The 14,964-nt window shown below is 44.3% G+C and overlaps 1 protein-coding gene across 7 annotated transcripts in view; it reads left to right on the plus strand.

Moving 5' to 3' along the window:
- The window catches only part of HIVEP3 (HIVEP zinc finger 3), a 276,534-nt gene that overhangs the window by 220,150 nt on the left and 41,420 nt on the right, over positions 1-14,964 (plus strand). The gene's annotated exons all lie outside the window — the stretch shown is intronic.

Below are 14,964 nucleotides of genomic sequence, written 5' to 3' on the forward strand. Positions count from 1 at the left end.
TTCATAGCACAAGCAAAGCACATTTTCTGCTTAAAAAGATAACAATCCAAAGGAGACAAGACACAGGGTGGCAATTTAAGGAAGGACAGGTTTGTGAGTTTTACCAATGCTGACAAGATGAAAGGAGGAATTGTTTGAAGAGACAGGTTTGCAGGCAGTGAGAAAGGCTGCTTGAAAGATACATTCCGGAATAGCAGCAGAGGAAAATAGCAGCTAGAGAAAAAATGTTTTCAAAATGAAAGGAATATGTGCTTTTTGCTTTGAAAAGCATTGCATTCTTACATTAAAATATAGTTAAAAGCTAATCTGAAGAAAAGGATTGATTTGACTTGAAGCAAATGCTTTTTTCTCCCTATAATATATCTTAATGAAAATTTGGATTTTTTTTTTCTTTTTAATTTTGTGTTTAATTAAAAAAAATATTTTCCCCTTGTGACTCAAGGAGTAGCCAAACTGAAAAATCAGTTCTTTTCAGTGGTCTGTTCAAGAAATCTTTTCTTGGATCGGGAGCAGCAAGGTAGACGGCAGGAAACAGCACATGGAAGAGGAGGAAAGTAAGAAGTTTGAAGGTAGAGTCAGTGCAGAGAGCAGCAAAGCAAAGGTGTAACTTGCTTGACTCTGACTTTGGACACCTCAGCCTATCTGCTTGCTTTGAGCCACTGCTGAGATGTGTTAGATAAGAGCTGGTGTGTCTGGGAGAGCTGACAGATTTCCTTTCGGAGGGAAAGAGTGGGACGGCTCTGTAACGGCGCCAGTTCCCAAACCTGCCACTCAGCAGATGGTGCTGCGTGCCAAGAGCTCTTGTATAAGTAACCTTGTATAATATAGAAGTAACCTCGGGTTATTAACTTTAAAACAGGTTATTAATTTCTGTTGGGAGCAGCTTCTGGTTGTATAACCACTACTGATGCTTCATGCAAGATCCCAAATGTTGTATCTTTGGGACAGAGCTCAAGGCTTGAAGCACTTTATATTTTCCTTGCTTTTATGACAGTACATGCAACCTGTGAGTTGATACCTTCCCTGAACATTTCTCAAGGGTCTGCGCAATGCGAATCAGCATCATTCACATTCAGTCTACTCTTTGCTACCTCCTTTTGTTTCCTCTTACGGATGCGGCTACAAAAAAACCCATTAAATCCTGCATACGTTTCAGTCAATTAAGCATGGACCCACTCTCAGTTATCACCCTAGGCCTGATACAGCTGGATGAAAAAATATTTGCAACACATGGACCCCTGTGCTCTTCATGCTTTGGGTGCGGTGATGACTGGCTGTGCCTGCATCACCTCCATCTTGGCTCCAAAATGCAGGATGTCCCCATGTGCCTGCAGCTTGGAGCTTTCCTTTAATACCAGCTATGTTTGTGCTGAGCAGTTCCTGAACATACTGTTCCTTGGCCTCCTGAGCATATCCCAGAGACAGCGAATGGTGGTGGTTAGAGCACAGAAGTGTGACTTGGGGATGGTGGACTCATGACTCACTGTGACTCCTGGATAAGTCATTCTCCTCTCTACGCTTCAATTTCCTTGTTTGTGAGGAGGGACATACAAACTCACCTACTGCTTAGCTTGATTATATTATGCCTTTAAAATGTCTTACTGTTGCTCAGTGGGAATTGTTAATGTTTCCTGTCATGAATATCTCATCACTTCACTTGACAAATTGGGTTCACTCTGCAGCTTATTCCTGTTTTCCCAGGAAATTTGACAAGCACAGAAGGATTTAGTCGAGTTTGTTGTCTGGTTTTTGTTATTATTTTTCCTAAATTATTTTTGCCTGTACAGCCAGCCCACTTTCTTGACACGTCCTGCTGGCAGGCGCTCATAATGCAGCTTGATGCTAGTTTCCCACAGACAATTATTAAAAAATATTATCTCCAGTTTCCCATCTGACCTTGTGTGGGATGCTCAACTTTCTGCAGGGATTTCTTTCCTAAGTAAAGATCCCTGTAAGCATCCAGCCAGCCCGCCTGTGGGGTTCCCCAGTGTGACATGGTTACAGTGGGACAAAAGCTATGTGTGGTCCTTGGGTGGAGAATGGTACTCTTCCTGAGCTCAGCATTCCCAGTAGGGTTTTCCCAGCCTCTTATTCCAGTCACCATGACTTTTGTCTTCTCTGTGTTACACAAAGACAAGAATTTCCATTTGCTTTCAGTTCAAATAATAAAAAATACAGACTTAATAAACAGTATCAAGCAAGAAAATGTCTTTGATGCCTTACACAGGTGCTTGGGTACCTGGCTAGGGCAAGCCTGCCTTGCTATCATTGTGCTGTATCTTATTTGGGGAATGAAGAGTGCTCCAGCAGCCAGGCTTGTCAGTCTACCTTTGTAGCACTAAATGTATTAAAAAACTACTAATAATGGCATTTGTTCTAGCAATCACTTTGCTTATAACACCTTGTAGATCCAAGGATCAGTCCTGGTAGATAAAGAGAGGCGGCCCCTGTTCTGCAAGAGAACCAACAAGCAAGTGGGTTCCTAGGGTAGGACAGAGCACAATTTTCCTTCCTTCTTCAGTGGAAAGATGAGTTCAGGTCACTGCAAGCAAAAAGGCAGAACGCAAGCACTGCTTTGCTTGGGGTATCTCTTCCATGCCGTGCCAGAGACTTGTGACCCTGGACATCACCCTGCCTCTCCCTCAGTCATCCCTTTGCAAAAATGGGGGCAAAGTCGAGGATGACAGTAGTGGGTGTTTCATTTTTAGACCTCATGTCTCTCCTTGGGGATGGTTAGACCGTTCCACAAGTCTGCAGCGTTGCCTCTTTCCTGGACCTACGTGCAACTTCATCTCATTTCTGGGACTGAGGTTTGCTCATGAAACCCTGCACGCACTGCTCTGGAGTCATTCTCTATAGTGAGGGCGCAAAGAGTATTGGGGTCTGAGAGGGGGGAAGATAAACATGGGGAAGATGATCCTGTCATCCCAGGTGGGGGGAGTCTGAGGATGTAACCTGTGTGCTGGCATGCGTTTTATACCAAAGAGTTACAAAACAAAATGGACAAACAGCATTTGGGTCAAAAAGTGTTAGTGGGTGTTATAGGTCCAGGGCTGTTGATAAGCAGAGCTGTGCATGAGAGATGGGAGAAAACGTGACATCTAAGAGCAGATGAAGGGATGCACGAGCATTTCACAGTGCCTTGACCACACAGGTAAGGGAAAGCCAGTGGAAAGGAAGAGTGTGATTTGATCTGACAGACAATTTTGGCAGCTGAACAGAGATGGAGAGAGGTAGAAAATGGTTAGAAGGTAAGAGGCTGCAATTATCCAAGCAGGAGAGGATCAGGCTGGAAGATCTGAGCTCTCACAACAAAGAGGGAGGGTGTGGGATGGAGAGAAAAATGGTACCAGTTGCTGCCAGCAAAGAAATGAAGAGAAAGAGAGGATGAGGGTCAGAGATGATCTCAGGATAGGGCAAACGACATACTTATAGGAATGGGTGCATGCAGGTACCAAGTTAATAACACTCACGTTGTGCACATTTCTGAGGTTGTATATGCCCTCAGTTTTGTAAGACTAAGCATTTTTTTGCAGTTTAATAAAAGGCAAGCTGGACACTTTCCTTTGTCAGGGGTTTGAAAATGATAATGTAAAAGAATCTGTGTGAAGTCCTGAAGTCTGTGATCACCTGGGCTGTCCTTCTGCATCTTGGATTCACAGGAATGACACAATGTCTTATTCTGAGCCGCTGTTTGATATGGGCCAAATGTCTGGAATAATAAGCTCTCCCTGTTAGCAGACTATTTATGGGCTTGTGGCAAACATCGAGATTATAGGGTTTTCGCTTTATTGATTCAGTGACACAATCTCTACAATTAATTCAGTGGAAAATTTGAGAAGGCAAACGTTTTTACCAGGTTTACTTAGGATTAGCCAGTTCTTAACATCTGCATATCTAGGCAGCCTGTCCTATACAGAAATGTAATTTATAGAAGCCCTTTAATAGATTCCAAGTACTGTGCAATCAATTAGAAACCTGATGTTCAAATAGACAGATCCAGACCTGACTGCTTATTACTCAATCCATATTCCACTAGGTAAATGGCAGGAAGATGACTCTGAGAATATAATTCCGAACTGGCTTTTGGGGACTTCCTTTTCTGTCCCTTTCTAATGATGAAAACATTACTTTTGAGGGGACAGGTCTCTTCTCAAGGCAGATGTTAATCTGATTCCTGTTTGGTGTTTGGTTTTTTTTTTTTTTCAGTCTTCCCAAATGTAGCAGTTGATTTTTAATTCTTCTTAGTATCGACTACCAGAGAATCCCAGTGATGACAGATGGGATGTGAAATTCTTGGGAACATTCTGTGTGATGGAAATGATAGAGGTCTGAGATTAAAGTGTGCCTAAATCATATTTTCAAAAAATGACATGCATTTGGGAGCATGAATCCTATGAAATCTGTCCACTGACTAGGTATTTCACCTAGAGAGGGACCATGTCCCCAAGACTGGGAATTAAGCACTCCTTGCTCCCAGTTTGGGCTCCAAATTTTACTTTTGGAAAAGTTTTACTTTTTTGCATAATTTGGAAGTGAGCACACAAGTCATACTGATGGTGAGAATGCTTGTAAGAACTGAGTAAAGCCTGTTACATCCTTAAGTAGTGGGACTGTGAGAGCCAGACTCAACATTGGAGAAAGATTTTCCAATTCTTCCCTGTTTGTTGCTGGAAGGAGAGCAGCTTAGCTTGTGTGCTTTGTCCTGATATAGCCCATGATGTAAGTGGATCTTTGATGGTTATGAATATCATCGTTCATCTGCACCACTGAGGGAGGTGCAATGCCATGGAAGGAAGGTGAGATCATTCCCTCTCATGGGACGCTGCTGGGCTTGCTGGAGCAGGCAGAGGTTTGAGAGGCTGTGGGACGTGGCAGGAGCAGATGGAAAGAAGACCAGCGGGACCAGAGGGAATGGGCAGAGTCCGCTGCTGCTCAGAAAGCCATCGAGTTGCTGGAGGCAAGGATCCAACTGCAAAGATGTGGTGGGCAGGGCTGCATATAAACTTTTTTTTTTTTTTTAAATATTCCATCTTCCCAAGTTGCTTTTCACTATTTAAAAGTTAGGTGTCCATTTTTTTATGATAAAGCCTGTTTACCTACTTTTTAGTTTTAGTCTTTTTTTGAGGAGGAGCTCACTAGGGACGTAGTGCAGGCAGATGCATCTTAAACCTGTAGCCAATCTGAGTCCCATGATCTCTGGATCATGAAGTGCTGTAAGGTGGCTGCCAGCCCAGCTCAGTTTCTCCAGGATGGAGGAGTGGGGAAAAGCTGTGATTACTCACTGCAAGTGTTTTAAGTCATTTCCCGGTCATGAAGGACCTGCTGCTGCTCAGATAGTTACACAGAATCAATTGAATGAAAAGGGAGGGTGGGATGGGGTGTCCCTCTTTAGAACCATGTGAGAAAGTCATGCATATGCGTTGAAAAATATGAATCCCAACTAACTGTAACTGCATGCTTCTTTGTGTCTAGAACCTCAGACAAAAGGCAATGTGACCTAATAAGATATTTTTGCTGCTCTGTTTTGCTGCTTGTGCTGGTGTAGAGATAAGACAAGAATTACAAGATTTTTAAAAACTAGAAGCAGGTGAGATTACAGGCAGGGTCTTAGCTAACTCTCCTGATGATGTTCACCTGGCATCTGTGCATGGTGGCTTGGCTTCTTGGAAGTTCATGTGTTTCTGAATGCTTGGGTGCTGTTGTCTCTAAACTTCATTCAGGACTTGGTATGTCAAACGTAGGGGAATAATCAGATGCGTGTAGCCAAGTTTTTGTAAACCTTTCTGGTTTTTGGGTGCTTTGGCTTCTTGTAGACCCCGGACATGATTGAACTGGTTTGTGTAACTCTTGGTTGGGTTAGCAGCACAGTAGCAGTGCTTTCAAAGAGCAAGTATTTCTTGCAGATGTTTTAGATCAGCAGTTAAACCAGTGGTTTTCAATGTTTGTGAATTTCTTGCCATTCTTACTTAAACAAACTATTTGATGGCAGAATTATGTGGTTTTCAAGGTTGCAAGAGGCTGAGCACTTACGCCACTCTTCTGAGATTCAACTGTATGTATTTCAGTCCCCTTACAAGACCAGAGAGCGCTTCCAAGCATGGGGTTATCTGCAAAGCGTTGGTCTGAAGTGTGCCAGAGCAGCCTGTGCCTGCAAGCTGATTTTGATAAAATCAGAACCATTCCCAAATGTGAACTGAGCAAAGACCTTCATTACTAAAAATACAGCCGTCTGCTTGGCAGGAGAGCTGCTGTGGGGTGAGAGACCTGGAGGCTGTCAGGTGATTGGAGTTAGTCACTGGGGAGGGATGCTGTACTGCACGAGGTCCCTGCTTCAGGTGTCATGGGCGTGTAGTGCTGCTAGAGAAATGCAGTAGATAAAGGAGAGCCTTGGGGAGTTTAGGCTAAAGATTGATAAGTTTTTCACAAGAAATCAAAAAGGCCGAGTAATGTTTGCTGTGTGCTTACTCAGGCAGTGTACCATGTAGGGGGGGAAGTCATTTTTTTGCATGGCTCTGTTATTGCCTTGGTTTGTGGATATTTTCCTTCTTTCCCCAAATGGTATAATGTTAAGAACTGCAGTGAGATCTCCTGTGTATGTGGGAATGTAGGGTCACAGTACAAATAAAGGATAATTAGTCTGCTTACCCAGGTTGTGAATGGCTTTGAGTTTTGGAGCTGAAACATGCTAGTTGTGCTGCAAAGTATCATTAATAACAATAATTTATTATGAATTCAGCTCTTCATGTGTTGAATCTTGAGTTAAATTTGATGAGCTGAAAGCTGAGCTCATCACTCAAAGAAGGACTTAATCTTCCGAGGTGCTGAGTAATGGGCAGAGCTTGCTGCAGTCATTAAGAACTGTGGGTATTTGTGCCTGTGCTAATTGGACCTTTATGTGAATATCACTGTATGAGTTTAATAAGCTCACCTGCAGCATCCAAGAGAGAAAACTGTGGCCCTACTATATGGTTGCACCATTAATGCTGATGGTAAATTCAGAAAGTGCTAATACATTGCAAAGAGTACTTGCAGGTGGCAACAGTCTACGAAAATAGAAGAGCTCTGGGAGATGCCAGTCCTGTACTGTGAACATTTGCAATCTGCAGCTGGACTTTACCAACAGAGAAAGTCACTGTAATTTCTGACCCTGCACCACTGGGCCATGGTGCTTCACTGTTGTGCAGCACAGCAACTCTCCAGAGTACCGTGGTATAAAACACGCTTGGGTCTCTCTGCTGAAGCTTAGGGAGTTTTTATTTCTTGCAGTGAAGAGCAGCAAGTTAAAATAGTTTCTAACTCTGCCCCCCCTCCTTCAGAAGGGGACTTCATGGTCCTCCTTTTCCTGCACAGCCCAGAAATGCTGGAGAGCAGAGGACGTGTAAGCAGTAACGGCAGCCAGTTATTTTTGCACAGACAGTCTCTGTGGCCTTCCTGCTGTCTCTTAAGAAGTGTGAGTCGTGTCACCAGAACCGCCGAAGCCTCCAGCAGCCAAGGTCACATCTGGAGCAGTGGGTTCGTGAACTGTGCCTGGGATCAGATGGCTTCAAGTTCCTCTGCAGATGTCCCCGTCAAGGGAACTCCCAGCTGGATGGTGATCCCATGAGCGCTGGTGGTTGTTGGCAGCCTCCTACCATTCGATGTTTATCTAAGAGAGGGGAAGATGAGTGGTTTTGAGGAGGAGTCACCTCGGATTCTTGCAGGATTTAGTGTCGCCTCGTCTTCGGACAGCAGCATGTCTTCCAGCAGACTCTTAGCTGGAAGCAAGCCCACGTGTCCCATATGAAGACGTGCACATGAGAGACCCCCAGAAGCCTGCATGTCACTCCCTGGCTTGGGAAAAGTGCCACAATCATAGGATAAGCAAGGATGGCTGGTTTTGTAACTTTCTGGAGATAAAAATGAATATATTTTGGTCTCAGCAAAACTGAGCATGATATACTGGCACATTTGACAGACTGCCTTGCACACATGCAAAATATAAAGAGTTCTGGGCAGGGATTTATGTGATGTTTCAATCTTTTTCTTTTAAAGGGAAATATCTGGAAGTGTTAGTGCAGGAAGGAGTTTCCTGAAATACATGGAGAATGGTCTTTACTCCCCTGAGTGTAACACACTTCCAAATAGGTTGGGTCTTGTCTGCAAGCCATGTGCTGTTGAGCTTGTCAAGATCCACTTCCAGGTGGCAGCTCATCTTGAAGGAGGGACTGGAGATCTCTTCCCCATTCCTTGGGGGTTATTCTGGCTGCCAGCACCCCAGCCTTTCTGCTGGGTGGGCAACAGCTTCTCTAGCGGCAGGACAGGGCTGCAAGCTGCTTGCCCTTGTCACATAACTGATCCCTCTGTGGAAAGGCAGCACAGGTGATGCAGCCTGACTTTCTTCTTCTCTGATGAACATGTGCAAAACCAGCAGCTGTAAATAGGATAGTGCCACCAGAGTATTCCTGCCTATGGAGTATTCCCGTCTTCATGGCTAATTTGGCCTGGGTAGGCAGCTTGGAGAGGACTGAGGTGAAATGAGGGGAACCCTGCCCTAAGCATCAGCTCAAGTTCAACCTGGAAAAAATGTGCTGTGCTGCAAGTTCTCCATCCTCAGCACCTTTGCATGATTGCACTCGACAACACCACCTTCCCGCTGTTATCTGGGGAGCTCTGTCTCTGCAGGGCTCTTCCCTGGTACATTCAGGCTTTATGCAAACATAAAGTGTTTGCATTTTACCAACACTTCAGGCACAGCTCTCGCATACAACCTTTCCTGTCCATGTATAGAAGCAAAATTCATCAGACGCTCATCCAATTCCTTTGCTATATCCTATTCTGCATGCTGACAGTGGCAATCTGGGTCTGTCTTAGTCCATTTTGGAAAATAGAAGGAAAAAGTAATTTCCCTAGTGCTTTGTCCACATAGAGCCCTCTTTGCATCCTCTTGTACTGCCTGCTCACTCCCTATCACGTCAGACACAAGCTGGTGTCACTAAGAAGATGCTCCACAGCTCAGCACCACTCTACCTGTTGTCTCTTTTTGATCACAAAAATGTCATCTCCTGCCTCTGAATGGTAGCAATGCTTTCCACTCCCTGTGTATTAATGTTTTCAAACTCTCCCTGTTGGAAAGAGCTCTCTGAAAACATCTGCCAACCTTCTTTTTCCTCCTTCAATTCACCTCTACTCTGAGATGTCTACAGAAATGATGACAACATTTAGGCTGCTGTGCCAGGACATCCCAGCCCATCACACCATCCAGCGCCATCCTGTTGTTTTCCCATATTATCCACCAGTGTCCATCTGCTGTGTCTTCATGTATCCTTGGGGCGGGAACTCTATAGGGTACAAACCAGTTTTTTATTCTGTGTGCAGTGCCTGCATAGTGGACTTGTAGGCACCATGTTAATACAAATAATAGGGTTCCTGTCTTGGAAAATTTTCTTCTTTTATGTGTGCAAGGTACTGGACCTGCAGCACTGGGGAACAAAGTCACTATGTGCAGAAGGGGGGCTGGCAGGGCCAAAGGGGACTCGTTCTGGCCCGTGAAGGGAAGCTAAAGAGAGCAGCCGCTCTGCAGTGCAGAGACACAGTCTATAGGAGCTCAGCTGCAATTACCAGCTTCTTTCTCTTATGAGCTACCAGAAAACTGCCACACCGTGACAGCTTTCAGCCGCTACTGTTTTGGGCTGAATGTTGAGCTAGAGACTCAAAGTGAAAGCCCTTCAACGTCACCAGCAGACTTTGGGGCTCTCAGGGGACTTTTTTTAATATATATTTTTCATCCTGTTTAAACACTCTCCCCCTCCGCCAAACCTTATGATCTTCTGCCATTTGCACACACAAACATTGGCATGTTTTTCTCTCTGTGTGTTATCTCTGCGAGATTTCCATGGGAAACTTTCCAAGGAGGGATTATTTCACAGTCCCTTTCAACCCACAGGGGAGGTGGCCAGACCCATGGCGTTTTCCATCAGTGACTTGGGAGCCAGTCTCCTCCTCCCACCAGCTCCACATTCTTTGGAGAGAAATCCATGCTGCCGGTGTGACTCCGTGCCGGCGATTAAGGGACTGCATCCCTGCCTTACTCATTTCCCAGCTGCTTTGCTGCTTGTGTCTCTGATCTCACCCATGAGCGTGGCATAACATCTGGGAACAGACAGGCCAGCGTGATCCCGTGGCCCTTGCAGGAATGCAGGGGGTTGCGTTGCATCCTTGAAAAGTGGGGGCTCCCTGCTGGAGCAGAGAGACCAGCATTGGCTGTTTGTGCTGAATGATGGTCCCGTGAGAACCGCTTTGCTACTGGGTCTTATGAAAACATTTGCATGTCATAGATCTGTTATCTGAAGTTGTAAAACTGTATCTGTAGAAATGGTTTCTAAAACTAGCAGGATGTAATTGAGACTATCCATGGCTGAAGAATATTTAGGACTTCTAAAAGAAATTACTTGGGGCATGCACAGATACTGCTTAAGCTACAGAAGAATGTGCTCTTGGCATAATCGTATTTTTTATTATTATTACAATCATTATACACTGAAACTTCTGCACAGCAATTATCTAATGCACCAGCTAAAAGCAGATGCCTAAGAAAGAGGTGTTTGGGTTCTTTTCTTTTTTTTTTTTTAAGCTCAGTTGCAGAAAAATGACTGGGAAAATAGCATTATGGGTTTTCCAGATTTTTTCCTCAATAATTGTGGTATCTAATGTGCTTTGGTTCCAAGTTAAAAGATGAGGGTTTTGAACTGTAGGTCCTGCAAGCACAGCTTTGGCTCTGCTCACCTCCTCACACATCATCATGGGTAATGAAGGCTCTACCCCTAGTTAGCCTTGTGCTGCCCTGTTTCCTTCAATTGCTTTGCATGTGTGATTGGAGCTGCCTAAATCATTGTGTTGATTATGTGCAAGAGAGAGCAGGATCCAGCTCCCTCTCTCTGGGCTGTCTTGGTTTTTGCAGCAATAGCAGAAGAGGGAAATTGCGAACTTTTTTCAGTTGCTGAAGTCAGAAATTCTGACTCTGAAGATGCCCTGGGGAGGAGCAGTGAGATGGAAAGGGGCACTTTCAGAGGCACTCCTCACCCTGTGCGAGTGGCCCTGGAAAGCCACGGGGCAGCTGAAACTTTGCTGAAGGCTGCACGTCTGACAGAGGAGGGTCCTTAGGGATGTGTGATTTTGTACAGATGTGGGAATAGTAGTCACCAAACTCCTTTCAGAGTGCCTGCACTGGAGGAGCGAGCTGCCTAGCTGGCAAGAATTCAGTCGCTTGGTCAAGGATTCATTTACGATGCATGCACCCAGTTCATGCTGCCTAAAGCAAGCCTCTGCTCGACCCTGCCTACAGCCCATGTCCAGGCCCTCGCACTGGCTTGAGGGCAGGTTGGACTGGGGCCCATATCTTAGTTGTAGAAACACTAAAAGAACATCCTGGCGTTCATAGATTCAGTGGGACTGATGACTTACTGCCTCTTGCCAGGGATTTCACAACACGGGTCCTCCCCGTGGGTCGGTGATTCCTCATCATTATTAGAGACGAGTAGGGCTTAAAATCTCTCATCCCACTAGTCCAGATGAGTGCCTGAGGGTCAAGACACTTCACTCCAGCTCATCTGGAATCTCTTACCTGTCTAGGATCAGTCTGAAATTTGGTAGGACAAAACTTTCTTATGCAGTTCCTAGTGTTCCTGCTGTACAATTGGACTGATGGTATCTCAGGCCTCCTTAGGAATAGTCCTCATTTCCTTGCTTGGCCTTGACAGGAGACAGGAAACGAGAAATAATGGAATCAGTTCTTAGAAACTGGTTTGTCTTGGATCCAGTTTGAAGGATGGGTAAAGGCCTGGGACGAGTCTGAGGTGTGCGTTTCCTTGAAGCATTTCTCCATCTACCAGACTAATGTACAGAATTACAACACTTAGGTCCTGTAGAGCAGAATGAGGGTTGATGTGATGGTCTACTTGTAGGTGATAATCTAAGCTCAGTTCATTTAGATCCTCTGGGATGTTGAGATGTCATAATAATCTAAGTGGCTTTGGGTATTTTGTCAGTGGTGTTTTTTATCTGGAGATCAGAAATTGATCAACCATCAATACCCAGTGGTGATAAGGGCAGGAACAGACCAGAAAGTGATACTGAGTATTTTTGTTACTGGTGGTTCTCAGGTTGTCTTTCCTATGCTTTTGTATACAGTTTTGTTACCTTTGGGGAAAAAAGGGACCAGGCAGCTGGACTTGCTTTTCTTTACTACGTTTCAATATAGCCAGAGGCTTTTTGGCTTCCATGCTATAGAAATAAATCTGGTCTATTATTATTATTTATTGTTATTACTTATTAAGAGCTTTCACTGGGGAGCTGGACCTCACTTAGGGAAGTGTCAGACTCGGTGGAACCGGTCTATTCCCCTCCACCTTCCAGCAGCTGGCGGTCAGCAGAGCCAAGGTGCGTAACTCGGAAGAGTCAGCTGGCAGGAAACCCCCAGGATCCTGCTAGCAGGGAGAGGTGCTCTGACATCTCGAGGTCAGCCGCAGGTTAGCACAAGGAAATGCACGTTGCAAGAAATCTTGAAGGACTTGGCTGCTGATGCCAGTCCCATCCATGGCGTCTTCTCACCCGAGTCTTTCTGAAGGGCTTGAGACTCCAAGGGGGACCATTTCTCTTGCAAAAACACCCTGCTGCTTCCAACCAGCTCCCTGGCTTCTGCTGAAGCTTCGCATGGGATTGGCAGTAGGGTTGTCTGGGCTGTCTTGTGAAGACATTTGGAAATCAAGCGTTTGTCTCGAAGAAGTTATTTCATAATGTGCAGGATATCAGGTTTGTGTCCAAGATTCTTTGAAATCAAGGCACTTCCTGTTATTTCAAAGTGTAACCAGGCTGCCTTATGGGTGGGGTTTGTGTTTTTGTTAATGGCAGGCAGTCTTAGACGTTCAGTTTTTATTGTGCCAGGAGTTTATGGATGGGTATTCATGTCGCTGGTGAAGAAGTGAATGAAATTCAATACTCCCTGCAGGGCTCTTGCTGGAGCTGCTGGAAGCCTTCTACACTTGGAGGAGAAGTGTTTGGGTTTATATTGCTAAGTAACAAAAGGATGGGGATAAAAACAGTTCCTGAACAGCATCCCCCTCCCAAGCCCCCATACACCTACATTGAGAGCTGAGCGCTGTAGCCTCTTCATACAAACTAGAGAGGAAGACTGTGTTCCCCAAGGAAAACTTCTCCAGTGTGTGATGGTGGACGTGGAGGAACTTGAGAGGAAGTTTTCTTTTGTTTCACTGTTCCTGTTGTTCTCATGGATTCCTCCTGTGATGCTCCCAAACTCTATTGCTGACTGAGCAGTGGGAATGAAGATGTAGGAGGTCACTGTAAAAGCATCCTTACCAAAGTCTTTCAGAAAATCTTTCAGAAATAAGCTTACATGTAAGGAAGATGGGCTGAAGCCCCATGAGACAACAAGAGGAAAACAGATGTGTCAAAGCACACATCCATCAGTGAACGGGTTTAGTCTGAGCCATTTTTGTGGCTCATTTGTAAGAAGAATCAGTCCTTATTCTGTCTGTGCATATCTTAATAATAACATGATTAGCATTACTAGAGTTGACTGATACTAAAGGGAAGCTGGAAGTAACCAGTGATCCCTGTATTATATTGCAGCCTTCTCTGAGAGAAAGGAGTGGCATCTCCACTGCTTGCAGGGAGCTTTTGAAATTTGCTTGAGTGAGTCAGCTGCACCAGAAAATACCTTTTCTTCATCTTGTGAAATACTTTACAAGTTTTACTCAAATAAGAATGGCTGAAAATTCCTTTCTCTCACTTGGAGTATTCAGGGGATTTAAGTAGGTAGCCTGGCCAAACAGTAAGGAAACACAAGGATCCTATAAGACAGGACATCCACTGCCATCAGCATCAAGGACGCTAGCAATGAACAGGGCACTTGGCCAGTGGAAGTGTCTTCAAGTTGCTAATGCTATTAAAATACTAGGTTCTGTAGCTCTGACTGCAGTTCATGTCTCATCTATTCTAATGAATGCCAAAATGCTCTTCATTGCCCATTTGAGTGATGAGAAATGTTCATAATAAAATGCATTTATTGATGTTAAAAAAATAAAAATTTGGAAATGTCGTATCACATCTCTTCCAAAGCTTGTCAACATTAAAAACAAAATCTAAAAGATCATCATCAAAGTTGTAGTCAGACCTGTAAGACTTATGGTTAAGTGGACAAACTTATAAGTAGTATTTCCTAATTTCTAATTAATGGAATTTGCAACTTTAAGTGAAAATATCTTTTATTTCATTCTATGATTTATTTATCCAGAGATTTTTTTTATTTGTAATATATACTGAAATTAGAAATAGTGCATAAGGCATGGAGTCAAGACACTTTAGTCTTGAGGCAAGATTGGAGTGCAGACTTGATAACAGCAGTTAACATCTCCGAGATGTGTCTGAGCTGTGAAATGAAACCCAGTACAGAAGTGCCTGAAGTCTGGATTGATTAAATCAGCCCAGGCTGGGGTAGGGCTGATGGACTTACTCACACAAATGTCCAGAAGCATGGGCAAACAGCCCTGGCCAGTCCATTGTACCAGCGTGGAAATGCTGCTTCAGGCTGTGTTCACCTTGCTGATATGGATAAAACAATCTCTGGCATCATTTTGGTGAAAGGTTTGAACTCAGGGCTAAAAAACTATTGATGCGTAAGTTTGGTCTGTTCAATTCTTTTAACTCCTGAGTGTTCCTTGTTATTACTGAGATCGTCTTTGCCATTTACTTGGCCTGTTCATGTTGCAGCTTATAGCTTTCCAGTAACGTTGGCAAGCAGGTTACTTCTAGTACATGAAATAAGCTTAGGAAACATGACTTAACAGTAGATGTTGTTGATCTCAGTCTCAGTTTCTTTGCTGCTTCTTGTCCTGCTTAGTGAAGCGTAAAGTGGTTTTCAAATGCACCATTCGGATCTAGCAGTGCTGTACCCCCTTCGTACTCCCA

Source organism: Harpia harpyja, chromosome 16, assembly GCF_026419915.1.
Source record: "Harpia harpyja isolate bHarHar1 chromosome 16, bHarHar1 primary haplotype, whole genome shotgun sequence".
NCBI classification, from domain to species: Eukaryota; Metazoa; Chordata; class Aves; order Accipitriformes; family Accipitridae; genus Harpia; species Harpia harpyja.